A 26,086-nucleotide genomic window follows, 5' to 3' on the forward strand; every position below is an offset into this window, starting at 1 on the left:
GAAAGTATGTGACCGCATTAAATATTGAAGGAAAGTCTTTTTACTTCGACCAATCAAATCAAATAAGACAAAAAGGACAAATAAGACAAATAAGACAAATAAGGCAAATAAGACAAATAAGACACATAAGACAAATAAGACAAATACGACAAATAAGGCAAATTAGAAAAATAAGACAAATAATTCCGGGAGGATTTCATGGAGGAATTAGAGGAAATATTTGTGGAGAAACACCCAGAGGAATTCTTGGAGAAACTTCCGGAGGAATTCCTGGAGGAGCTTCCGGAAGAATTCCCTGAAAAACTTCTGGAGGAACTTCCGGAGGAATTCCCGGAGGAACTTCCGGAGGAATTCCCGGAGGAACTTCCGGAGGAATTCCCGGAGGAACTTCCGGAGGAATTCCCGGAGGAACTTCCGGAGGAATTCCCGGAGGAACTTCCGGAGGAATTCCCGGAGGAACTTCGGAGGAATTCCCGGAGGAACTTCCGGAGGAAATTTCGGAGGAACTTCGGAGGAATTCGGAGGAACTTCCGGAGGAATTCCGGAGGAACTTCCGGAGGAATTCCCGGAGGAACTTCGGAGGAATTCCGGAGGAACTTCCGGAGGAATTCCCGGAGGAACTTCCGGAGGAATTCCGGAGGAACTTCGGAGGAATTCCCGGAGGAACTTCGGAGGAATTCCGGAGGAACTTCCGGAGGAATTCCCGGAGGAACTTCCGGAGGAATTCCGGAGGAACTTCCGGAGGAATTCGGAGGAACTTCCGGAGGAATTCCGGAGGAACTTCCGGAGGAATTCCAGGAGGAACTTCCGGAGGAATTCCTGGAGGAACTTCAGAGGAATTCCCGGAGGAACTTCCGAGGAATTCCCGGAGGAACTTCCGGAGGAATTCCGGAGGAACTTCGGAGGAATTCGGAGGAACTTCGGAGGAATTCCGGAGGAACTTCCGGAGAGGAATTCGGAGGCACTTCCGGAGGCATTCCAGGAGGAACTTCCGGAGGAATTCCGGAGGAACTTCGGAGGAATTCCCGGAGGAACTTCCGGAGGAATTCCCGGAGGAACTTCCGGAGGAATTCCCGGAGGAACTTCCGGAGGAATTCCCGGAGGAACTTCCGGAGGAATTCCCCGGAGGAACTTCCGGAGGAATTCCCGGAGGAACTTCCGGAGGAATTCCCGGAGGAACTTCCGGAGGAATTCCCGGAGGAACTTCCGGAGGAATTCCCGGAGGAACTTCAGGAGGAATTCCCGGAGGAACTTCCGGAGGAATTCCCGGAGGAACTTCCGGAGGAATTCCCGGAGGAATTCCCGGAGGAACTTCCGGAGGAAGTCCCGGAGGAACTTCCGGAGAATTCGGAGGAACTTCGGAGGAATTCCCGGAGAAACTTCCGGAGGAATTCCAGAGGAACTTCCGGAGGAATTCCCGGAGGAACTTCCGGAGGAATTCCCGGAGGAACTTCCGGAGGAATTCCCGGAGGAACTTCCGGAGGAATTCCCGGAGGAACTTCCGGAGGAATTCCCGGAGGAACTTCCGGAGGAATTCCCGGAGGAACTTCCGGAGGAATTCCCGGAGGAACTTCCGGAGGAATTCCCGGAGGAACTTCCGGAGGAATTCCCGGAAGAACTTCCGGATGAATTCCCGGAGGATTTCCCGAGGAATTCCTGGAGGACCTTACGTAAGAATTCCCGGAAGAACTTCCGGATGAATTCCCGGAGGATTTCCCGAGGAATTCCTGGAGGACCTTACGTAAGAATTCCCGGAAGAACTTCCGGAGGAATTCCCGGAGGATTTTCTAGATGAGTTTTTTTTAAAGAACTTTTGGAGAAATTCCTGGAGGAAGTTCCAAGGAAATTCTTGAAGGAACTTCCGGAGAAATTTATGATAGATTTTTCCATGAAATTCATAGAAGAATTTCCGGAAATGCATGAAGAAACTTTCGGGTGAATTTCTGGAAGAACTTTCGGAGGAATTCCTGAAAAAACTTCCGAAGAAACTTCTTATAGCCCTACCAGGAGAATTCCTGAAGGAACTTCCGCAACAATTCTCGGAGCATCTTTCGGAAGAATTGAGAATAGAAGGTTCGAAGGAATTCGTGGAAGAACTTATTCCTGGAGAAACTTCTGGTGATACTTTCGGAGGAATTCCTGGAGAAAGAACCAGCGGAGGAATTTTGGAAAAAAAATCCATAGTATTTGCTTATAGAACGTTTCGAGCAACTCCAAGAGGAACTTCTGGAGGAATTCCTGAATGAGGTTTTCACAGAAGAATTCATGGAAAAACTTCCAGAGGAATTCATGGAGAAACTCTCGAAGGAACCGCAGGATGAATTTTCGGTGGCACTCGTAGAAAAACTTCCGGAAGAATTCCTGGATGTACTTCGAGAGGAATTTTGTAATGATTTTTTGGTGGATCTTCCGGAAGAATTCCTCAGGGAATTCCCAAAGAAACTGGAAGTATTTCTGGAGGTACTTCAGTAGAACCTGGGGGAACCTTCAAAACAATTCCCGGTGAATATCCGAAGGAACGCCAAGTAATTCTTTGTGGAATTTTCAAGGTCAATGTAGGGGAAGGGGGAGGAAATGATTATACAATTCCCCGCCCACTGCAATTTTATACCACTGAACTTGCCACTAGTTCATGCGAAATATACTGAAATTTTTTAGTTAGGTTCGAGAGGTTCATCTTGGTTAACGAGTTGCCAATGTGATACGAGAAATCAATTGATGGATTTCTAATTGGATTGGATTGGTTCTTTTCCAATTCTAGAAGTCGCTGCTAGTTGTCGAGTTGAAGATATAGGATAGATATGGAAACGAGGAGAATGGGACGGCCCTGGGATTGAACTCACAATCTCCTGCCTATGAGGCAGCCTTTTATGCCTGTTATGCCAGGATTTCTGACGCATGTGAAGGACAAATACTTGGAGAACTTTATTGAGTTGATACCACGACGAGGGGCATAATGGAAAATGGAAGCCATGGTTGATTCGGTAGACAATTTGATTCAAACTCCAAGACAATTCGGAGATCTTACAATATCTCATATAAGGAGGTCTTAATTAAGCTGCTATCTCGGCTGGGGACATCATGGAAGCCGTGATTGATTCGGTAGACCATTTGATTCAAACTACAGGAAGATTCGGAGACCCTGGTACCTGGTTCCATCAGGTACCGAATTATCACCGTATGCATAATAGGGATTCCCTATTAGGGATACTCGAAATGTGTTGTGATGGTCCAGATGATGTTGTATTAATATTGCCATCATCACTAGATGGATAGATACCATTTGCGATTCCGTCATCGGAGGTGACACTGGGTCAAATGGGGGTGAGAATGGGTCACTGTTTCAACTACTTTGAATGCTTAAAGAATAGATTGAATGTATCTGAGGGCAAAAAGACTAAAATATAAGAGACCTTTTTGAACGATTTTGCTCTATGTGAGTGTATAACCCAAATTGCATTTTTGCCTTTGGGACACAAATGAATCCTGATTTCTTATGAGTAAGGTCAGAACAAATATCGTGTTTTTCTTACTGTTTTATTTAGAATTAAAAAACTATAGAGTAGAAAATGTGTTACAGTTACAGTCGTCTCGAATAAAACAAGCACAGTTTGCTTTCCCAGAAGTGAACGTGATTTTTATTTATTTTTATTTTATTAGACGTTCTGTGCTATTTAGCGTAGCTTCCTTTCTTTAACCCGACAGTTAACTCCGTACCATGTCTCAGTACCCTAGTTACGATTCAGCTAGACTCTTGATGAATTCTGGTTCGTAAACATAAACCGCCTGTTTCATCAGGAAATGGGAACAACGCGTGATCTGTTTTCATTGCTCCTAGCACCTAAGTTGAACAACAGCGTAGTTTTGAACACCATAGTTTACATTCTTGGAATATTAACCACCACAACCCCATCTCAACGGTTCAACTATTCCAATATTAAGCTTCTCGACCATCTTGGAGACCTGGTAGACCCGAAATTCAATCCCCCAAGCGCAATAGACATCCTACTAGGAACTGAATCTTTTCTTGCTCTTCTCGTAGGAGGACAAGTCAGGAACGAAAGCGGCCATATAGTGGATCTTCAGATGGATTGTCGAAGGACAGTACGATGCAGCAGGAGCCACACAGTTTAACTACAGCATTGTCAACCTGCATGTTTAAATGAATCTGAACCAAACCTTGCAGCATTTCTGGGAGCAGGAGACAGACTACCGTTTAGTGATTCCAAACCGGCGCTTGGCAATTCTCTCGTTGAAGCTGTAAAAGGATTGCACGAAGTGGAATGAATCAGCAGCGAATGTTTTTTTTATCTGCCTCACTAAGCCGCTTCTTCATCAGTCTCGCTGAAAGACCATTTCGCTGTTTCTCCGGCTCCGTTCTGACCAAGTACTCCAGTCCTTTGGGCATTTTCCATCGAATCGTGACTTACAACGCATTGTGTTCCGTGAAAAACCGATTCAGCCAATCAGATACTACCGGCTGTGTATTGTAGCATGGTACTAAGACGGCTCCGCATATGTTATTTTATCCATGAGAGAAGCAGCCAAACTTTTTTAAGCAATGTATTCTCAAGTAGAGTAAGTTCAGAAAAGCAAGTGATCAAAATTCTTGAAATAGTAGAAATCTGAAGCTTTCAGATGCGATGCATCTTCTTGAGTCGTGATCGGATCAAGTTCCATGGATTTTTTGGACGTCTTCGAATAATCTTTGACTGCTGTCGTATATGCGAGAACAATATAGATGAACAGAATAATGTATCGGTAGTTCTTGTAGTTAACCTACCACTTGTGGCGCCAATCAAGCAAATCTCTCTACCCTGACTGAGGATCAATGGTGCACATCTCCTCATGGATTTGATTCAACTGCCTAAACTAATTCAAAATCAAATGTGGTTTCAAGAAGCACCGTGGTCAGTCTGATAGGGAAGCAAGTTCCGCCGCTGCAGTCTATTGAAAAAACATTGAAAGTGAATCGGATTAAAACATTTCACAAAACATCAAAAACTGCTACAAACTGTTTTGGAACGAAGCACATTATTTCTGCACTGCATTCCATTTCTGGATGCTGGAGGAAGCATGCGTATAGGTGGCCGTTTGCAAAAAGGGCAACCGATGATAAGAAAAACCCAAACTATTGGTGCATGATTTACATCTTCATGAAACCATATACAGGGTCTACTCCGATCCATATACAGATCCTTTTCATATGTCCTTCCTGGTCACCAAGGGGCACATCGTTGTGTTTGTGTGCCTCTCAACTAGAGTTGTGCACCTAGAAGTGGAAATCTGTCACGTTTTCAGGCTCTTTGAAATATATTATCTTGCGCTTTGATCACCTTGTTGAGATCCGGTCAAACGACGGGACCAATTATGTTGGTATTGACCGTTATTTGCGTGAATTGTGTCGAAAAAATTCAGTAGTCCATCAAGAATGTCAGCCGTTATTTTCAAATCTGGGTATCAATCTACTTCCGTCTCAAACTGCGGAATCTGACAGACCGCGTCATCCAGATGTATATTTTAACTGCGGCAAAATTTTTATTAAAACTGCAGTGGAAGAGAAGAATATTTAAATAAAACTTCTATAATTTATTAGTTTCAATTGCATACCTGCTTGATGACATTTTGCCAAATTGACCGAATGAGCTCAGAACATGCTTTATTTTTCGCCTACTTTTTCAATTACGTTCATAATGTCAATTTTACTTTGGTAATAAAACCAAATTTTCCTTGACCGTTTTCCTTGAGAACTGCATACTAAGCTTAACGGAGCAATCAATGTTTGCTTCGATGAAAATTCCAGTTCAGTGTCGGGAAGCAGATAATGTCAATTTTTTATAGCATCCGCCATTATGGCTAGCGTGGAAAGCTGGAATCTAGATTTCGGCCTTTTTATCATTACGAGATAGTAATTATGAATAAACTGCGACAAATGAGCATCATGACCTGAAATTCGTAGTTGGTATTCTGTGACTGGCTAGAAATTGTATAAGCGTTAAATAAATCATACGTAGAATAAGTACGTGCATTTTAATCAGTAAAGGTGCAAGCAACGTCGTAAGAAGGTAAAGGATTGTTAGCTAGTAGTGAGTAGGAAAAACAGGTAGAATAAAAAGGGTTGAAACATAGATAATATCGTAAAAAAAATCGCGCGGAATAAAACCGACAATTATCACATAAACTGTATAGCATAAAAAATGTTTTCTTGCAAAATACCCCCTTAGTGGCTAATATTTCCTAGAAAAACTATCTCTAATTCCTATTCTTCTAATTCTAATTGTCTATCATAAAATGTCCCTGTCTTGAAATGCTTACAGAGCAAAGTTTCTACTAAATGACCCTGTAGACACGTGTCCATGATCGAAACAATTCAAATATTTATTTCCTCAATATTGATATTGGCTCATCGTTAATGTACGCGATGAAAAACATGTTAGGTAAGTTCATTCGAATTATTTATTGGCAAAGCAAAACTCTACAATTGTGAATAGGTAAAGTTGCTATTTAAATCCATTTAACACATTCCTTGGCTATTGCTCCCATCTATCTTCATTAATGCGGGTCCCAGTGCCCAAGTCGGTTGATCTGATTACGGATTCTTTTCACTCGATTGACCCATATTAATGCACTGAATATGCATCATCCGGATGCAAATTATTCAGGCACAAACATCGCTGCTGACCTGGCATTAGAAAAAGGAAGATGCTCTCATCGTTGAGTTGAACCGAGTGCAAACACCCGCGGCACGGATGAACTGAAATGCATACCCGTCTATCGATGTGAATATTTCACGCACCGATATGATTCGTTCAGTGGGCCAATAATGATCTATCGTGGCTCTGGCGAGCAAAACATGATTCGACTCTACCAGCTAGTGTTGGTGCACAGTTTTGCGAACTGTCCAATAATAAATTTCATTTATGCTTTCGCGTTGAAAATACATTTCCCAATTGGGCACCTCATGCAAGCAACCGTCATGGAGCGAACCAACACAGTAGAGTGTTTGCTTTCTAGATTTGTTTGCCTAATTTCACCAAGATGTAGAAAACTAGGCACCTTTGTGATTACTGACTGAGTATCTACAACATTATTACCGAAACCAAAAATTTCCTATCATGAGAAATTTGTTTTGAAATAAATTATATCTGAAAATTTTTAATGTAATGAAAAGCTAAAGCTATAATACATGAAACTTCTAATTCCAATTTTGGGTAAATCAAATCAAGCTTATGCTTATCTGTGCGACGGCTTCGAAGAGGACGACTGTTCCAAATCGACATTAAGCATGAAGGATCCATTCTACACTTCTGCTGAGTTGGTCAGAAATAATTTAAACCCAATCATGAACACGGTAGAGTTCTCTATTTTCCAATTTCACTCAGCAAAACAGCACCCTGCACTATCCACAGAGTGCCTCTTCAACGTACATACATGCAGAGTAAAAACCTGGCAAATTTTTTGGCATACATTTCCAACTCCAATCAAATGCAAATCGGATCCGAGAGTCGTCAGACGAAAGTGTACCGCCGCATCCGAGCATCCCAGCATAGTATCATTCTATCGAACCAGATCCAACCGGGTGAAAGAGAAGCTGGTCTTAGTAAACACATGAGCTCGTAGGACTCCTGAAACGTCAATAGCCGCGCCCCATAGATGACAGAGCCCTCCCCGCTCGCCAAATCAATCAGAAACTCAGCTTAAGTAAGCAGAAAGAGACCAAAGTGAGGTAATGGCTGTAGCTAGACTTACTAGCAATAGGGGGGTAACAATATTTATGAGATTAGCTAATACCGATTGGAATACTACCCGGTCAGTAATGCAAAACATAATTATAACAAGGGGAGTTATTTATTTCAGAAAAATATTGTAACAAAATTTGTTATAAATTTGACTGATTAGTTGTTAAAATAACTAAAATTATATCAAAAATTCCTCTAGCCGTAACACGATTATAACAGAGGTTGATACCTTCATATCAACATTATAACAAACGTTGATATAATTTATCTGTACAAAAATCTACTTTCAAGGTAATTGCCTACATCACGGATAAAAATTTGGTACGCTACCACGACGGACTTCGATCCATAATGTAGGCAATTAACTTTGTTCCAGCTATGTATTAATATCGAGCGGGTTCAAGTTATACTGAAGGTGATTACCTCCGTTTTTTTCCAATGTCTACAAAAAATGTAAGCAATTATTTTGTGGAAATATTCATAACTAATGTTGTTATAATTTTGATATGAAATAAAACTGCCCGAAGACACATTTTTATCGAATTATCTAATTATAACATACGTTGTTTTGAATAACAACAATTGATAGAATTGAGTTACAATTTTGTTATGCATTCCTGATCGGGTATGAATCGCCATATATAGCACCCTAAAGCTAATTCAATGAAAAGACACTCAAAAGATTCTGTCCACTAAAACATAGGGTTAATGTTTCTTAAATTCGTAATATGTACCCATGTCAATAACAACCAAAACAAAGAATTGGAGAATTAACAATAAAATACAAAACAAATTAGATCAGAATTGTCTGCTTCGCAAATATTAATAATAATGGAACAAATACCGTATAATAAGAAGTCTAATATTTTTCAACCGATTTACATTCTAGTTATTGAAGCTTTTTAAATGATTTATCGGAAACTAAATCTTCTAAACCTGACTGTTTTAAATCCTATTTTTTATTCCGGATATTATTGGCTTCAACTGTTAGGGTGTATGAAATTGCAAGAAGGCTTATGCGCAACATTCGCAACCTTCTTGGTATAGCACAATCAGTCTAGATACATAGTAACAGAATTCTGGCCGATTTGATTGCGCAGCGCAGAAAGTGTTAGGCCGTAAAGCACAGCGTCGTCAACGAAATGGTTGGTTTGATGAGAAGTGCTGCTAGAGAAAAATGCTGCTAGAAGTCGGTACAGTGTAGCAAGGACAGAATAAAAACGAATCCACCACAGAGAGGAAAGGTAGCACGAACAGAGTGTAATAGCTGAAGCGCAGGAGATCATGGATAGAAACGATAGGGGGAGGTTGTACACAACTGTCAATGGCGTGGCATAAGAGTTCGCCAGTGCTCGGCATTTCCATTGATCCAGAAGGAAAAAAACGGTGTATTAAAGTGAAAACGGTGTATTAAAGAAAAAGATGAACATTGTCGACGACGGCCTTGCTGTGGAACTGCAAATAAGGGATGAAGTTGAGATGGCTCTAAATGAGTTAGAAGTGTGCTGCTGCATCAATCGATCAGAGAATATTGGAGGACTGGCTGACTGGATGTCTTCATATGCCCAATCCATAAGAATGGGCACATACTAGAGTGTGCTAATTACACAGGGATCCCCCTTTTGAACTTGGCATACAAAATCCTGTCGCGTATCTTGTTTAAGATTGAGACCGCTTGAGGAGTCCTTCGTCGGTGAATTCCAACAGGTTCTCGTAAGGACCGATCAACGACGGATCAGATGCTTAGCCTGCGGATGATTTTTAACAAATTCCGGGAGTACAACTTGCAGGCTCACCATCTGTTAACCAAGTTTGTGATCTAATATGGATTGAAGCAGGGTATAACACTATAACATTGCACTCGAGGAGGTGATAGGGAAATTTGGCGTGCAGAGGAATAAATGACATTATCATCACAAGGTCGCATATGTTCCAGGGTAGGGATTGAATTCGAAAGAGAATGAAAAAGTCTCTCACCTATCATCTCTGTATACATATACGATATGTAGCATACTGTGAGAGACTTTTTACGCAAACTGTCATGATAAAGCACTGATTCGAAGGCCTACACCCCATGATACATTTCCTTTAAAAAGCTCTAAACGCGGAAGCACTGGTTCTGATGATGCATTTCAACTTGTTCTACACAGCTGTGCGGTTCCTAACACAAAATAAGCGAAAACAAAGCGAACATCATCACTTCTCTGTGGGGGCTGCCTATCCGATTCTGTTTTTTTTTTCGCACTTGTATACAATTTTTATAAATTTGTTATCATGGCTTGTTATGATTCGGAACAGTTTTTGCCTTTTTTATCCTTGTTCGTTATTTTTTGAGGGCGTTTTCTGCAAACCCTGTTCCAGGGCTATGCGGACGACATCAACCTCATTAGAATCGACCCAAGCAATACAACTTATTTTATACAAGTTATGCACATATAATACATAGTATCATGTATTTCTTCATGAATACATAACCATTTTTCATACGCTTATAATCCCAAAAATGCGCAAAAAAATGGCGTCTTTTAATACACTAATCAAGCCATAAAATATATTTTTAATTCCATCTGAATAACTAATATATCGGGACTGATATGCGATTTGGGCGTAACTTATTTTGTAAACAAACTTTCAGTTTATTCAGTTAGCGCAAATCTGGGGCCACGATGCTCCTCGCACGCCCACACGACATGGTCAATATCTTGGTAATCTTCGCCGCAAACACAGATATTGTCTTCTGAGAGCCCCACTCGAAAAAGATGTGCATTTAATGAGTAGTGATTGGACATTAGACGACACATGGTTCGAATGAAATCTCGTCCCAAATTCATTTTTTTTTAACCATGGCCGCCTCGATACCTATTGACAAATTGAATACAACCATCTATCCATTTCCTCATTTGTCCATTATTGTTGCCAGCTGATCAAGGTTGCCTGACGAACCAATGAGAAAAGTTCATCGAAGATGATTTGTCGATCATAAATATCACCTTCCATAGTGCCCACCTTAGCCAAAGAGTCCGCTTTCTCATTGCCCGGAATCGAGCAATGAGAAAGGATCCACGCCATGGTGATTGTGTAAGACCGTTTTGATAAAGCACTCAAAGCTTTCCATATCCCATTCAGGAGATACGCTGAGTGCCTAGCCGGTTTCATTAACCGAACAGCCTCCAAGGACTTTAGACTGTCGGTGAAGATGAAAAAGTGGTCAGAAGGTAGGGATGCGATTTGCTCGAGTGAATAGTATATAGCTGCTAGCTCAGCAGTATACACGGAACTAGGCTCTTTGAGCTTAAAATAGGCGCTAAGGAAAATGTTAAAAACACCGAAACCAGTGGAGTCATTCGATTTTGACCCATCTTTAAAAATGCTTCTCTCCTGGCTGGCGTGGACATTTTATTTCGTTCTATATTTATAACTCGATTACGGTGTGTCTGTGACCATTATTAACGAAAAAAAATGTCCATCCATTCTGAACTCGCCTTTCAAAAGATATAATATCCAGGCGTCTGCTATGAAAATTTCAAAATCTTTCATCTAGGGAATCGAAAGTTATAGCAGTTACAAATTTAATGATTTTTGCGTTCGATATCTCACTAATATGCAACCATATATACCGTGAATTTCCTCCTGATTACATCCAAATAAATTATCATCAAATATGAAATTTGCAACCTCAATCAACTATAACCTAAAACCTATTCTTTGAATAATAGAAAAAAAATAGCAAAGGATGTTAGAGATAACATTGTACAAATATCGATGGCGAAATAGACAATACAACCAAAATCTTCTTCTTCTTCTTATTGGCATTACATTCCCACACTGGGACAGAGCCGCCTCACAGCTTAGTGTTCATTAAGCACTTCCACAGTTATTAACTGCGAGGTTTCTAAGCCAGGTTACCATTTTTGCATTCGTATTATCATGGCTAGCACGATGATACTTTTTATGCCCAGGGATGTCGAGACAATTTCCAATCCGAAAATTGCCTAGACCGGCACCGGGAATCGAACCCAGCCACCCTCAGCATGGTCTTGCTTTGTAGCCGCGCGTCTTACCGCACGGCTAAGGAGGGCCACAACCAAAATACAGTATTCAAATTACAGAATTATTGCACTTCAATCTCCTGATCATACCAAAGTGTGAATATTGTCTATGACAGACAAGTAACTACACTCTGTATGATGATTCTGCTTTTATTAAATATAATAATAGTTGGTAACATAGAATATCGCGCTGAAACAAAGTTGTCTTTCATGGGTACTGGGTAGTTAGTAAGACTAGTAACCAACATTTAAACAACAATGTGCATCATTTGTTGTCAGTTATACAACCATCAGAACGGTAGACCGAGAACGGTAGACAGAAAAAGCATATATGCACCACTTTGGAACGTCTCAACAATTTAACTGATTTGCTGAAAAACGATGCATTTACTACATGAAATAATGCATTTACTACATACATTATGAAAACTTATGATGTTATGAAATGAAAACTTATAGAACTTATATAATATGTACATTTTGTGGAAGATAATGAATTGAAAATGTATTGGAGGTAACCACTTTCCCTTCGGCAGGACTCGAACCCACGACCCTATTGTACGCTAGACTAGTGCTTTAACCAACTAAGCTACGAAGGACCTCCATCGGCCTTCGCAACCTAGAGGCTACTGAATGAGCTCGAGATTCCTAAATTGGACGCATGGTCAGACCACTTGCAATCCATTTGTCAAGCCAACACTTCCATATGTGTATAGTACACGTCCACATTAGAGGAGCGTGAGTATTTAGTCTGTTGACTTGTAAGGTCGTCTTCAGTGTCTCGACTTGAGTCGAGTCAAGTACGAGATACTGAAGACGACCATACAGTTGAGGTCGAAATACGATATGTAATATGATTTGGTGGAATTAAATGGAATTGTACCTACTAAAATCGTCTCATGACAGTGAAATATTTATTAAATAGTTTCAGTCTTTTGAAATCTCTCATTTTCTTACCTGGCTTCATGGAAATGCGATGGTTTCCATCTTCTAGTCGGATACTAGTATTCCCTGTATCAGTTAATTTATGTAGTAAATGCAATAATTTATGAAGTAAAGGTATCGTAGTTCAGCAAGTCAGTTAAATTGTTGAGACGTTCCGAAGTGGTGCATATATGCTTTTTCCGTCTACCGTTCTCGGAAAAGGCGGTTTTCCTCGTGTGATCTAGCCTTTCCCATTTTTTTTCCAAATGGAACTCGTTTTCGTACCACTGCTTGAATCGAACTGGATGATGGTTGTATAACTGACAACAAATGATGCACATTGTTGTTTAAATGTTGGTTACTAGTCTTACTAACTACCCAGTACCCATGAAAGACAACATTGTTTCAGCGCGATATTCTATGTTACCAACTATTATCATATTTAATAAAAGCAGAATCATCATACAGAGTGTAGTTACTTGTCTGTCATAGACAATATTCACACTTTGGTATGATTAGGAGATTGAAGTGCAATAATTCTGTAATTTGAATACTGTATTTTGGTTGTATTGTCTATTTCGCCATCGATATTTGTACAATGTTATCTCTAACATCCTTTGCTATTTTTTTCTATTATTCAAAGAATAGGTTTTAGGTTATAGTTGATTGAGGTTGCAAATTGCATATTTGATGATAATTTATTTGGATGTAATCAGGAGGAAATTCACGGTATATATGGTTGCATATTAGTGAGATATCGAACGCAAAAATCATTAAATTTGTAACTGCTATAACTTTCGATTCCCTAGATGAAAAATTTAGAAATTTTCATAGCAGACGCCTGGATATTATATCTTTCGAAAGGCGAGTTCAGAATGGATGGACATTTTTTTCGTTAATAATGGTCACAGGCACACCGTGCGATAACTTAATGGCCATCTATACATGAAGCTGAGTTACATCAAATTTATTTAAATTATAGACTGAAATGGAATCGCACTTGGTAGGAAAATGTCGTTTTTCCTTACCGTGCAAGATTTATTATGTAACTTTCCATTATACTTGTAGTAAATTCTTGCGCCATTTAGAAAAGTAAATAAAGTATTCAACAATTATTATTTATTGAGATATATTCTTTAGATCATTCGAAAACATTGCAATGGAGATTTTTTTGGAGACATTACGGTGCCAATCAATGTGTTTCCCTAGTCCTAAAAAGTTTAGTTTCTCAAAAATTAAAAACTTTATGTTGTTTGGTAGTCCAAAAAGTTGTTAATGTACCTGGGAATTGTCATATTAAAATATTTTAGAGAACACGTAATATAGCTTTTTTTTTTGAATTCGTGAAAAAATTGATTTCAACAAGTGCCTGCGGAAAACGCCCGACTTTAACTAAAGACGTTTCATAGTCATATCTATATCACGACGCTTAAGCGGGGCGAAGATGAATGCAACAATGCCTGACGCGAATGATATTGACGCAACAGTTGAGACGCGGTTCGAACAACTTTTTCAAGTGCCAGCCAGGCCACCACCACCTCGGCCTGATCTGCCTAGGATCCGACGTATAAAACGCGTCAATACCGAAGCTCCATCTGCCGAGATGCTCAAAGCTGACCCCATAACATCCGCTCAACTACTGCATCGTTTATTTCGTAATATCTGGGACACCGTAACTTCCCGGTCGACTCGATGCAAGGTATCTTAGTGAAGGTGCCCAAAAAGGGTGACCTGACTGTATGCGATAACTTGCGAGGCATTATGTTGCTGTGTACCGTTCTCAAAGTTTTATGCAAAGTTATCCTAGCCCGGATTCTGGAGAAGATCGATGCGACTCTCCGGCGGCAGCAGGCCGGATTCCGTGCCGGAGGATCCTGTATGGACCATATTGACACGCTCCGTATCATTCTGGAGCAGGTCAACGAATTTCAAGAGTCCCTTTACTTGGTATTCATTGACTACGAAAAAGCTTTCGACCGTCTCAATTACGAGAATATGTGGGGCGCCCTGAGACGCAAGGGGGTTCCTGAGAAAATCATCGGCCCAATTGGGCACAGTACGAGGCCTTCTCGTGTAGAGTGCTGCACAATGGGGTCTTGTCCGACCCTATCCGAGTCGTAGCTGGTGTGAGGCAAGGATGTATTCTATCACCGTTACTGTTCCTTATCGTAATCGACGAGATTATGTTTGAGGTTATGAATTTCAGTCTTCTTATGCTCAAAAACGGATTTTACGTTTTTATCCGACGTTTCGGTTACATATATTGTACCTTTTTGATACATTCAAATTTCGCAGCCCCTATCGAAAAATGGAGGTGTGGAGATGTAATGCCAATAAGAAGAAGAAGAACCACTGAGAAAAGTTATTTTGTTGTCCAACTGAGTGCTCCAGTGCAAGTTTTGCGGACAGTATAACCATTGGCATAAATAAGGGGGGATAGCCCCCCTAGGATTTTAATAGTTAGTTATCAATGATATCAATTTTCAACATATGGCATAATGAATTACTGCAAAAATTTTAAGACAAAAGTGTTATCTACCATATCTACCCTATCATAATGAAATGAGTGGCAGACAAATGAGCTTGTTTCTCATTTCTGATAAATATTCCTATGTGGCAGTGAAATTGCAGTTGGTTGTAATTATGAAAAGGCAATATCTAATTGATTGAAAAGCATCAAAGTAAGCTTGATATGTACAACAACGGAGAGTCAATTTTTAATAAAAGCAATCGTGGTACTTCGCCAACAGTCAAAGGGATGTGGTCATCCATCGCGGACAGGAGTGACAGTTTTCCAGCAGAATTTCGCTTGCCCAGCGGCATAATAATCGCTACAATTCCCATCAACATCCGAAAGAGATTCTCATCAGAATCCGAGAGGAATTCCCCGATTTTTTTTGGAAAGTAGCTCAAAATAGATAAAATAGATTAGAGGCTATAGCTCCTCCTATGCATCGGGGCTAGTTACGCCAATGAGTATAACAACGTCGCTTTATAATGTTGAGCAACCAAACGGTGTCAGGCCATTTGATCGAAGGTCATTAGGCCGAATGGCCATTAGCCCGAACGGTCATTAGGCTGTATGGCCATTAGTCCGAATTAGCAAAAAGAAGCAAAAAGTGAAAAATGAGAAGTTCTTTCTTCACCTTACCCCTTCTTCCTTCTTGCATCTCCCTTCTTGCATCTTCCATCTTCCTTCTTCCTTCTTCCTTCTTCCTTCTTCCTTCTTCCTTCTTCCTTCTTCCTTCTTCCTTCTTCCTTCTTCCTTCTTCCTTCTTCCTTCTTCCTTCTTCCTTCTTCCTTCTTCCTTCTTCCTTCTTCCTTCTTCCTTCTTCCTTCTTCCTTCTTCCTTCTTCCTTCTTCCTTCTTCCTTCTTCCTTCTTCCTTCTTCCTTCTTCCTTCTTCCTTCTTCTTCCTTCCTTCTTCCTTCTTCCTTCTTCCTTCTTCCTTCTTCTTCCTTCTTCCTTCTTCCTTCTTCCTTCTTCCTTCTTCCTTCTTCCTTCTTCCTTCTTCCTTCTTCCTTCTTCCTTCTTCCTTCTTCCTTCTTCCTTCTTCCTTCTTCCTTCTTCCTTCTTCCTTCTTCCTTCCTTCTTCCTTCTTCCTTCTTCCTTCTTCCTTCTTCCTTCTTCCTTCTTCCTTCTTCCTTCTTTCTTTTTCCTTTTTCTTTCTACCTTCTTCTTTCTTCTTCTTCCTTCTTCCTTATCCCTTCTTCTTCTTCCTTCCTTTTGCCTTCTTCCTTCTTCCTTCTTCCTTCTTCCTTCTTCCTTCGTCCTTATTCCTTCGTCCTTATTCCTTCTTCCTTCTTCCTTCTTCTTCTTCCTTCTTCCTTCTTCCTTCTTCTTTCTTCTTTCTTCCTTCTTCCTTCTTCCTTCTTCCTTCTTCCTTCTTCCTTCTTCTTCCTTCTTCCTTCTTCCTTCTTCCTTCTTCCTTCTTCCTTCTTCCTTCTTCCTTCTTCCTTCTTCCTTCTTCCTTCTTCCTTCTTCCTTCTTCCTTCTTCCTTCTTCCTTCTTCTTTCTTCCTTCTTCTTTCTTCCTTCTTTCTTCTTCCTTCTTCCTTCTTTCTTCTTACTTTTTCCTTCGTCCTTCTTCCTTCTTACTTCTTCCTTCGTCCTTCGTCCTTCTTCCTCCTTCCTTCTTCCTTCTTTCTTCTTCCTTCTTTTTTCTTCCTTTTTCCTTATTCCTTATTCATTCTTCCTTCTTCCTTCTTCCTTCTTCCTTCTTCCTTCTTCCTTCTTCCTTCTTCCTTCTTCCTTCTTCCTTCTTCTTTCTTCCTTCTTCTTTCTTCCTTCTTTCTTCTTCCTTCTTCCTTCTTCCTTCTTTTTTCTTCCTTTTTCCTTTTTCCTTTTTTCTTCTTCTTCCTTATTTCTTCCTTTTTTCTTCTTTCCTCTTCCTTCTACCTCCTTTCTTCTTCCTTCTTCTTTCTTCTTTCTTCCGTTTTCTTCCATTTTCCTTTTTCCTTCTTCCCTCTTCCTTCTTCTTTCTCCTTTCTTTACTTTCTTCACCCTTCTTTACTTCCTTCTTCCTTCTTTACCTCCTTCTTCCTTCCTAGCAGGGACGTGATTTTCACATCAGTAGTTTCATCAATTGAGAGAGAGTAGAATCTGAAGCAGTCAGCCTTTGCACGTAACGTACCTAGTTTCCAAACCTTCTGCGAGAACTTTTACTCTTCGGTGTGTTCCGCTACAAACTAATGCTACAAAAAAAGGCTTTCCCCTAGGGCAAAAAGTTCTCCGTCCCGGAACAGTTTCATTCGTGTTGCCAAAATTTCACTAACACCCAAACTGGTCCGTACTGCATTTCCCGATCTCGTGTTTGCCCGAGTAAAAAGAGTTTGTTGTTGACTTGTAGGGACATGCTGGGTTGATTTCGATTGGATACCACGCGTAGGTAATCTTGTAGACCAATTGATGTAAATTCCAGTACAATTTGGAGAACCTAGAACATCTGCATCAAACTAATTTGGACTGCACATAATACGCGAGGGCTCTAGGGACTTGTATGAACATGCTGGTTTGATTTTGATTGGATACCAAGCGTAGTTGACCAATTGATTTGAACTTCAGATCAATTTGGAGAACCTAGAACCTCTGCATCAAACCAATATAATACGCAAGGACTTAAGGGGCCAGCATCGACAGGCTGCGCTATTTTGCGAAGTTCTTCTGAATCGGTAAATTTTATTTATATTTAATCGAAATTTTCTACATTATAAATGGCAGCATCCGTTCCAAAAAAAGAGGATCCCTTGAGACATAATAAACTGAAAGAATTGTGAAAATCGCTGCTGTTCAAATAATGATTCCAATGATTTCTTAATCGCAATATTCGACATGTTAACCAAGAACATGTACTTAACAAATTACAGGATTCAACTTATATGAACATGCAATCATGTAATTATGCAAGTGACTTTAACGCCGTTAATGCGATGTACCTTTTCCAACTTTGTGACCAAATAATTTCGGAATTTTCCCAATCAAACAAAAAAAGGTCAGTAACCAGCCGATTTTAGAGGTCAAGAACTACAAATGCATCACATGCGCATCGCGAACCTGCTTTTTTTCTGATTTAGTCCTCCAGTGTAATCAATTGTTGCACTAATAACTAGAATCAATAATGGAAGTAGAAATCAATTAAGTACATAACCTTTGGAGCTCTTTCAACTTTCATTTTCTTTGAATGCTTGGTATTTTTGGTATGTTTCATAGAATGCTGAGTCTCGTACTGTAGTTTCTTCATATTCCTTTAACAACACTTTTCGAATATATTAAGCACACCGGCTTTCCTTTGGTCAACGTGAAAAAGCTTCTCTTGTCAATCTTCATTGGAAACGCGATATTCCACATCAAACTTTCGTTTCTTAACTCAATGTAGCCTTTTCAAGTTATTTTACGATGAAGCTGTATTCGAAATTGGAACACAATAAAAGTAAATGAACCGAATAACAGATTATATTTTTAGAGCGGATAATAATCTACAGTATTTAATAATAAATAATAACAAAGTACCTTCTCGAGCAAGTTAGAAAAGCTTGCGGCAGATACATACAATTGGCAGAACTATAAGTGTTATGTCTTGTCTCGCGTCGCGTTTCCTATGAGTGTCGTGTCGTTCTTACGTTAAGCACAAACCATAAAAATTGTTGTGTTGCGGCAGATTATGAAGTATTTTTCTTATACGCCGTGAGCCAAAAGAATCTTTGACAAAAGGTCGAAAGACAAAAGGTCGAAAGGACAAAAGGTCGAAAGACAAAAGGTCGAAAAGACAAAAGGTCGAAAAGACAAAACGTCGAAAGGGATAAAAGGTCGAAAGGACAAAAGGTCGAAAGGCACAAAAGGTCGAAAAGGACAAAAAGTCGATCAAGAACAAGTTGATAACAAGTTGGGTGTATTCCGAAAAAAAATATGAAATGCATTTAACTTCTACTTCAACTTTAATCAAAGTTGAAGAATGAGCAATTTTCAAAGAAGGAGTAATTACTATGAAACAATATTATGAATATCTAGATAGTTCTGTTAGAGATAAAAATATTGTTGATTTAGGAAATGAATAAAACTTGTATTGCGCGAGACAGAGTTGTCCTATACAGTTGGCAAAAAAGTTGCTCTTTTATTTTAAACTATTTTTAGCAATTAAATAAAATTCATTCAATGAGTGCAAATAATAGATGAAAATCTTGGTTTTCTGAATGTCGCTTCGATCTGTCAAAATAGTGCACTCCGCAGCCACGCAGGCGCACGCATTGAAAATACACCGGCGTGTAATATACGCGGGTGTATTTTCTGTGCGGCGTGCACCATTTTGGTAGATCGAAGTGACATTTAGAAAACTCAACATCCATCTATTAGTTGTACTCACTGAATGAATTTTATTTATTTGTTGAAAATTGTGAAAAATGAAAGAGCAGTGTTTTTGCTAACTGTGTAGGGCAACTCTGATGCTAGATTGACTCTCTCCGTTTCAGTTCCTTGTCCATTTCGACCTTTTGATCTTATTGATCTTTAGTTTCTTTCGACCTTTTGTCCGGTTCAACGTTCTGTTCGTTTCGACCTTTTGTCCCGTTCGACGTTTTGTCCTTTCGAACTTTTGTCCTTTTCGACCATTTGTCCCTTCGACCTTTTGTCTTTCGACGTTTTGTCTTTCGACCTTTTGTCCTTTCGACCTTTTGTCTTTCGACCTTTTGTCCCTAACCCGAGCCAAAACATATGGCAGTACGTTGGGCAACCCTGATCTATGGAAAGTATGATGCTCGGGAATATACAAGGTTATGCAATGATTAAAACATATTTTCTGATTTTCTTCAAAGGCACATTCGAACAGTCTGTTCCAAACAGTGCTGAAATTTTCATTTTTTGGGAGAAAACATGCGATATTTACTTGAAGCTCCCTCTTATTCTCTTGAAAAAAAAAATGAGCAATATTTTCAAAAGAAAATCTTTCCTGAAAAAGTTTCAAATTGTAAAGGAGTTACGTGAATGGTTCAACTTAACTCACTTTTGTGCGCTGGTACTGTTGCTCTGTTACTTCACGGTCTTGATCGTCCTGCTGGCACTTTTCCCTGCGGAAAATCGAATTTAGCGTGTCAGCTTACACATCCTTGCTGCCACCCAATCATGCGTTGACGCACAATACTATGAAGCTAGTTCCTCGTTGGTGATGCCACAGCTTTGTAGAAGGTACCCGCTCGAGCCCCACTTTTCCACACTTTTTGTGCTATCTATAGAACTTCCTGCAGTGCCACGACAGTAAAGTTTCGAGGATGCAATTCATCGTACACACTTAGTTTTTATTTCTTCAGCTCAGGTAAAATCCGCACAGCCGTGTAGACTACCCTGTCGCATCCTACAGAACGTAGTGACTTACAGTTCCATGTTCCAAGCTTCCAATCGTGATCATTCATTCTTCTCAGGGGTTGTTGCCGGATATATAGAATCGTATCTTCTCCTAATGTCGTAATGATTTGTTCAACTGGCGGCTTGTTGGGCCTGCTCCAACCTTCTGTCTCACCGTGAGACCGTAATGTTAGGTCTGTTTAAAGTCCCTCCGAACACCAGGACTTGGGCTAGTGCGCTTTGAGAGCACATGGTCGCTCAAGGTGGGGCCTGCTTTACAATTACATACAACTTTTTATAAAAGTTTAACAGCGCCGAGCCACCACATCCAGCCCGCGCAACTAGCAGTGATCTGATGAAGGGTTTTAGACTAAGTCCCTGCTGCCCACGGTTCACCTTAACATACACCCGATTTTTTTTACACGAGGGATGCGTTCCGTGTAAAAAAAGTTTTCAGCTCAAAATTTGAAAATCCGTGTAAAAAAAGTTTTATGATTTATCGACGAATCATGCAAAATGGAGCAACTTTGCAAAAATTTTGTATATGTGTTTGTTTTTACACGGCCGTGTAAAAGAAATCCGTGTAAAAACAGAATAGTGTGTACTTACTTATGGGTCCTATACACCCCCAGTAGTGCATAGTAACAGAAAAATGGAAATCATGTATGTTGTATTTTGACGCATACGTCACTTTTTCAGATTACGGCAGTGCAGCTGTTGAGTGTTCTCCACTGATACACACCATGTTTCGCTAGCGTATAACAGCACAGATTTCACGTTATTCACCCTAACGCATAGTAAATTTGCTGATCTTTGTTAAAAAATGTTCAAATAAGCGAATGTTCGAAAAATATTGGGACACGTATTTATCAAGCTTGGGTTATATTTCAAGAATGTGTTCCGATTGGCTATACAGCAAAGAGTATTGACATGACACGAGAAGCAACTGAAAATAGAAACAAATATACTTTTGATAGGCAATTGAATGACATTGAATTTTACATGTAAGCGCAACTTTCAAAGCTGACTTGCATTTGCATGTTCCAAATATGAGCATGAAAACACATTAAAAATCGCGGAAATATTTTCATCGGCGAAGAGGACCCAGAGCTACTCCGCTTCATACGCCTATGAGTACGTTGCTATAAATTAAACATCACCGGCACACACGAACATATCGATCCGGTATGTAAAAGAACCTTTTGAATGTAGGTCTAATTAAATTGACTTGCAATTCAGAATAAAACGAACGAGATGTTTATTCAATTCGAATTGCATAAGCAGAGAGATGGGAGGTGAATCAATTGATGGGGTATTTTCAGATACCAGAAGAGAAAACCAAACTTGTTTTCGGGAAACCGAAAACAGCCCTTATAGGTAGCTACATTAGAAGTATGAATAAACATTATTATTAATATTCCGTTTACTATAGAACACGATGACGAGGAAAACGTGGAACAGGTTGATCAAATATCACAGAGTGGTAGTTTTCCATTATAAAAGAACCTAAACCCTCTAAAATTGGGACTGGACAATGAAAAAATAAGCTTTTCATTGCTATCATCCAACGAAAAACTATAGTTATAAGTGTTTTCAACGGATGAACCATAAATATAGACAAAAAAGTATTCAAGACTCCAAATAGATCTTGGTCTATGTGATTAAAAGAGAAAATTTAGAGTCAAAATGTCTGTACTGGAGGCCCTTAACAAATATTCCCTAGAGGTTATCCCCTTTGGGAGAAGAAAGAATGGTTTCAATGTTTGTATAGGTTCCACGCGATTTTTTTGTATTCAGGTATATGTATGAACAGCATTTTCTTATTAATTTGGAACATGACATATGCGTTACCAGTCATTAGATTTCGTTGGAACAAACTGAAAAAAATCCCTTTGAAATATTGCGTTTTCAAGGATTGTCTACCCATAACCCGGTAAAGTCGAACAAACTTGGTAACCCAACTAAAAAAAACATCAAGGCCACAAATCGTTGCGGTGAACAAACAGCAAACCTAACGAATATGTTGTTAGCTTTATGCAGGAGTAGCTGCCAGGCATATTCGATACTGTTCAAACATTTTCGAACACGATTCCGACTAACCGACCACTCGATTGCGGCCAGCAAATTAGCCTTCGAATCGTGCTAATCGCGTGATTTGTACTAAATTGTGTTACACATTCGCGCGCACTCCCGCCGTGCCGTTTCACAGGGTACGTGTTTTCCACCGGTTCGCCCATTTTCCGCGCGCAAACAAATAACAATAAAAATAATAATCGTGATTGCCCTCCACTGAAAAGACGAAGAGTTCAAACACCGCAATGAAGCAGCAAGCTATTTGTACACAAAACTGCTGTGGTTCGTTTCTGATGGCGGTTTGTTCGAGAGTTGTGCCGGTTGAACGCGGTGTTGGTCAATTGGGTTGTTTTTGGGTGGGTCATCGAGTAGCAGAACAATGCAGTATGTAGTTGGTTTGAGTTGCAACCCGGAATGCAATTTCGTTGAAGTTTTCGGCCACAGATTCAATTGTCAATTGTGTCAATTAGATATAGCCATGCAACTCGGCGTGTTTTAATTGTTGATATAATTTGGTTTAATGTACACCGTCCGAAGCCCGGCCGATGGATCCGGAGAATGGGAATGGATGGAAGAGGGCAGTTTCGTTGACTCATTGTTTAATTTTATTAAATGTGGCAGGTCATAATGTGGGTCAACTAACTCAATATGGAAAACAATATGCAATAATTTATCACACATAGGGAAAAGTGGACATATGTGATTCCCAGGTTGTCCAAATTTGTCTAGAGAGTATTCTAGATATTTTATTGTTAGGAAAATATAAATGCACTGGATTGATCAAGCTAATTTGAAAAAAGTGGAATCATGTGTGACCACCTTCCCCTATGCCTTCAGTGAAATGAACATTAATGGGGGACAGATCGTAATTTATTAGTCAACGCTTTTTGGAATCGCAATCAGATCATGTTTATTTCAATTGTAATGAAGCTTTTTTTTCCTTTCTCGTATACTAAATATACGTGAAGGCTATATGTTCTACTGTTTCCTATTGACAATTGCCCGCATCGGACTACCTATGAGCTCAGAAGTTATGGCCAAAAAACAAAAAGCATTTGATTGAAAAGATTGAGTTTTGATTTTCAAAGCATTCCAATTTCATCATAACATTTTGCCTCGTAAATAGAAGAAGATCTATATACATAAAAATGAATTTCTGTCTGTCTGAACATTATAGACTCCGAAACTACTGAACCGATCGGCCTGAAAATTTGTATGTAGAGGTTTTTGAGGCCGGGGAAGGTTCTTAAGATGGTTCGAGACCCCTACCTTCTTTGGAAAGGGGGGCTCCCATACAAATGAAACAGAAATTTCTGCATAATTCTGCATAACACGTGAATTGAATGTGTGAGTTGAACCCGTTTAGAGCGTTTCTCACATAGAGTAGAGTGGGGCAAAAGTGCGCGTGAGGTAAGAGCACATTTTCGATTTTTTTTAAATAATAAACAAAGATAAACTAGCAGCACTGCATCAGTTTGACAGGTATTCTGGCCAACTGTTATCATGTGTATGTGTGAACGATTTGAATAAACAACAAGGGAGATATGGAGTTAAAATTTTTGGTCAATTTGCTAAAAATAATTGTGTTTCCGCATTAGTATTTCATTACCATATACACGTTCAATCAGGTGAACATTATACCATTTCGATAACCTATTGTATAGAGTACTTTATGGTGCAGAACACCAATCCAGTTGTTTTTCCGAGAAGTGAAAACCATTGCCTTAATACATTTTGAGACTGTGGGGTAAAAGTACGCAGGAACGGGTGGGGCAAGAGTACGCATGTGAATCTTCTGATGTCAAACCAATATCTCCGGCCGAAATTAGACTACTTCCAAAGCGTAAAGATCCACAACTAAGAAAAAGTGACAAAAATCGAAAATTATCATAAGTTTTAAGGATAAGTTGAAGTAATTTGGTGTTAGAAAGGACTTAGCGAACAAAGCACTGAAGCGACATAATGAAATTGTATTAGGACTTGTTGTACATCTAAACATAGTACGAAAACACAATTTCATCGAAATGATAATTTTATTTAATCAATAGAAACATCCATAAATTACGCAACGGTTAGCTGGCAGGGGGTGCGAGATGTATAACGATCCATATAATTTTTATAGGATTCATACACAAAGTGTAAGATATGGGGAGGGGTGATAAAATATCCAAATTTTACGTAACGTGATTGGTGGACTTTCTGTAAGGAAAATTCCTTTTTTTATGCCACGTGAAACGTAATATATTTTTACCTTTGTAGTTTTTTGTGTATAAAAAAACAATGGTTTTACGTATGAAAGTGCACATTTCTAGTACCCCTCCCCCTTTGAGAGTTACTTAATCTTTAAACATGCCCTAATATATGTTCATTAAACATCAATTAAATGTCATTAACTCTCATTTGTGTTAATATATTCTCAAAGCATATGATTGGATAAATGCGTACTCTTACCCCACCCGATGCGCACACTTACCCCACCGATGGGGTAAGAGTGCGTTTTTCACTTGTCTTGCAATAAGGGATATACGAAAACGAATCTCAATAATTTCAATATTTTTTCCGCTGGTAACGTATATATGAATATGAGTATATGAGTATGAATGAGTATAAGAGTATATGAATCATCGACGTTGATTTGATATGCAGAAGCTTGCTTCATAAGGGCCACATGATCGATTGAAAACTAAGTGCGTACTCTTGCCCCACTCTACTCAATCTTTTCTCTCTGTAGAGCGGTGATCAAATCGTCGACGTACTTTTTCAGAAACGGAATCGGAACACCGATCATACCGATCGTCACCGATTGGTATAAAAAACATATTGCTTCGGGACGAATTTTGAATAACTTCTCGTTTCATCCACGTACACAAAAATTAAACACGGCCACCGGCTTTATCGGGAGAGTTTTTCAACTTTCGACGTGCAGATCGGAAACTGAGAGAAAGGATTTGGTTCGAGAATATTTGCTTATAAACAACTATCCCAGTTCATTGATAAATCGGTTAATCAACAGATTTATCAATAAGAACGCAATAATTGAAAATAATAACAGCAACATTTCTCCCGAACCTAAAATCTACCGATCACTCCATCACGTGGAGAATCTCACTCCGGCTCTTGCTAAAATTATAAAACGAAATTTTCCTAATATTTCACTGGGCTTCAAATGTGTCAAAAACAATAGGCTGTTGTTTTCTAAGCTGAAGGACAAAACGTCACTTTTAAAAAGACGGAATGTGATTTATCGCATCCCGTGCGCTGACTGTGATTGTTCGTAGGGGAACAGGAGGTAAAATGAACACGTTAAGGACTTGCGTTGAATTCAATCATAAAACGAGGATAATTTGTTAGTTTTACCACCTGGTTCAGCAATTTAACTCATATTCTTATTGTACTGAACAATTTTTTCGCTAATAAACATTGTTTTATATAGTTTTTCATCGAAATAAAAAACATCGAAATTTCGTATG

At 39.5% G+C, this 26,086-nt stretch overlaps 1 long non-coding RNA gene across 1 annotated transcript; it reads right to left on the bottom strand.

Annotated features, from left to right (window-relative positions):
* Positions 1-3,631: 3,631 nt before the first annotated feature.
* Positions 3,632-5,497, bottom strand: LOC134216997 (uncharacterized). The gene is made up of 3 exons (XR_009980894.1): positions 5,016-5,497; positions 4,784-4,947; positions 3,632-4,715 (listed from the first exon to the last, which is right to left on the bottom strand). It is a non-coding gene; the product is annotated as an uncharacterized LOC134216997 (long non-coding RNA).
* Positions 5,498-26,086: the final 20,589 nt, after the last annotated feature.

The sequence above is a fragment of the Armigeres subalbatus genome, chromosome 2, assembly GCF_024139115.2.
Source record: "Armigeres subalbatus isolate Guangzhou_Male chromosome 2, GZ_Asu_2, whole genome shotgun sequence".
Taxonomy (NCBI): Eukaryota; Metazoa; Arthropoda; class Insecta; order Diptera; family Culicidae; genus Armigeres; species Armigeres subalbatus.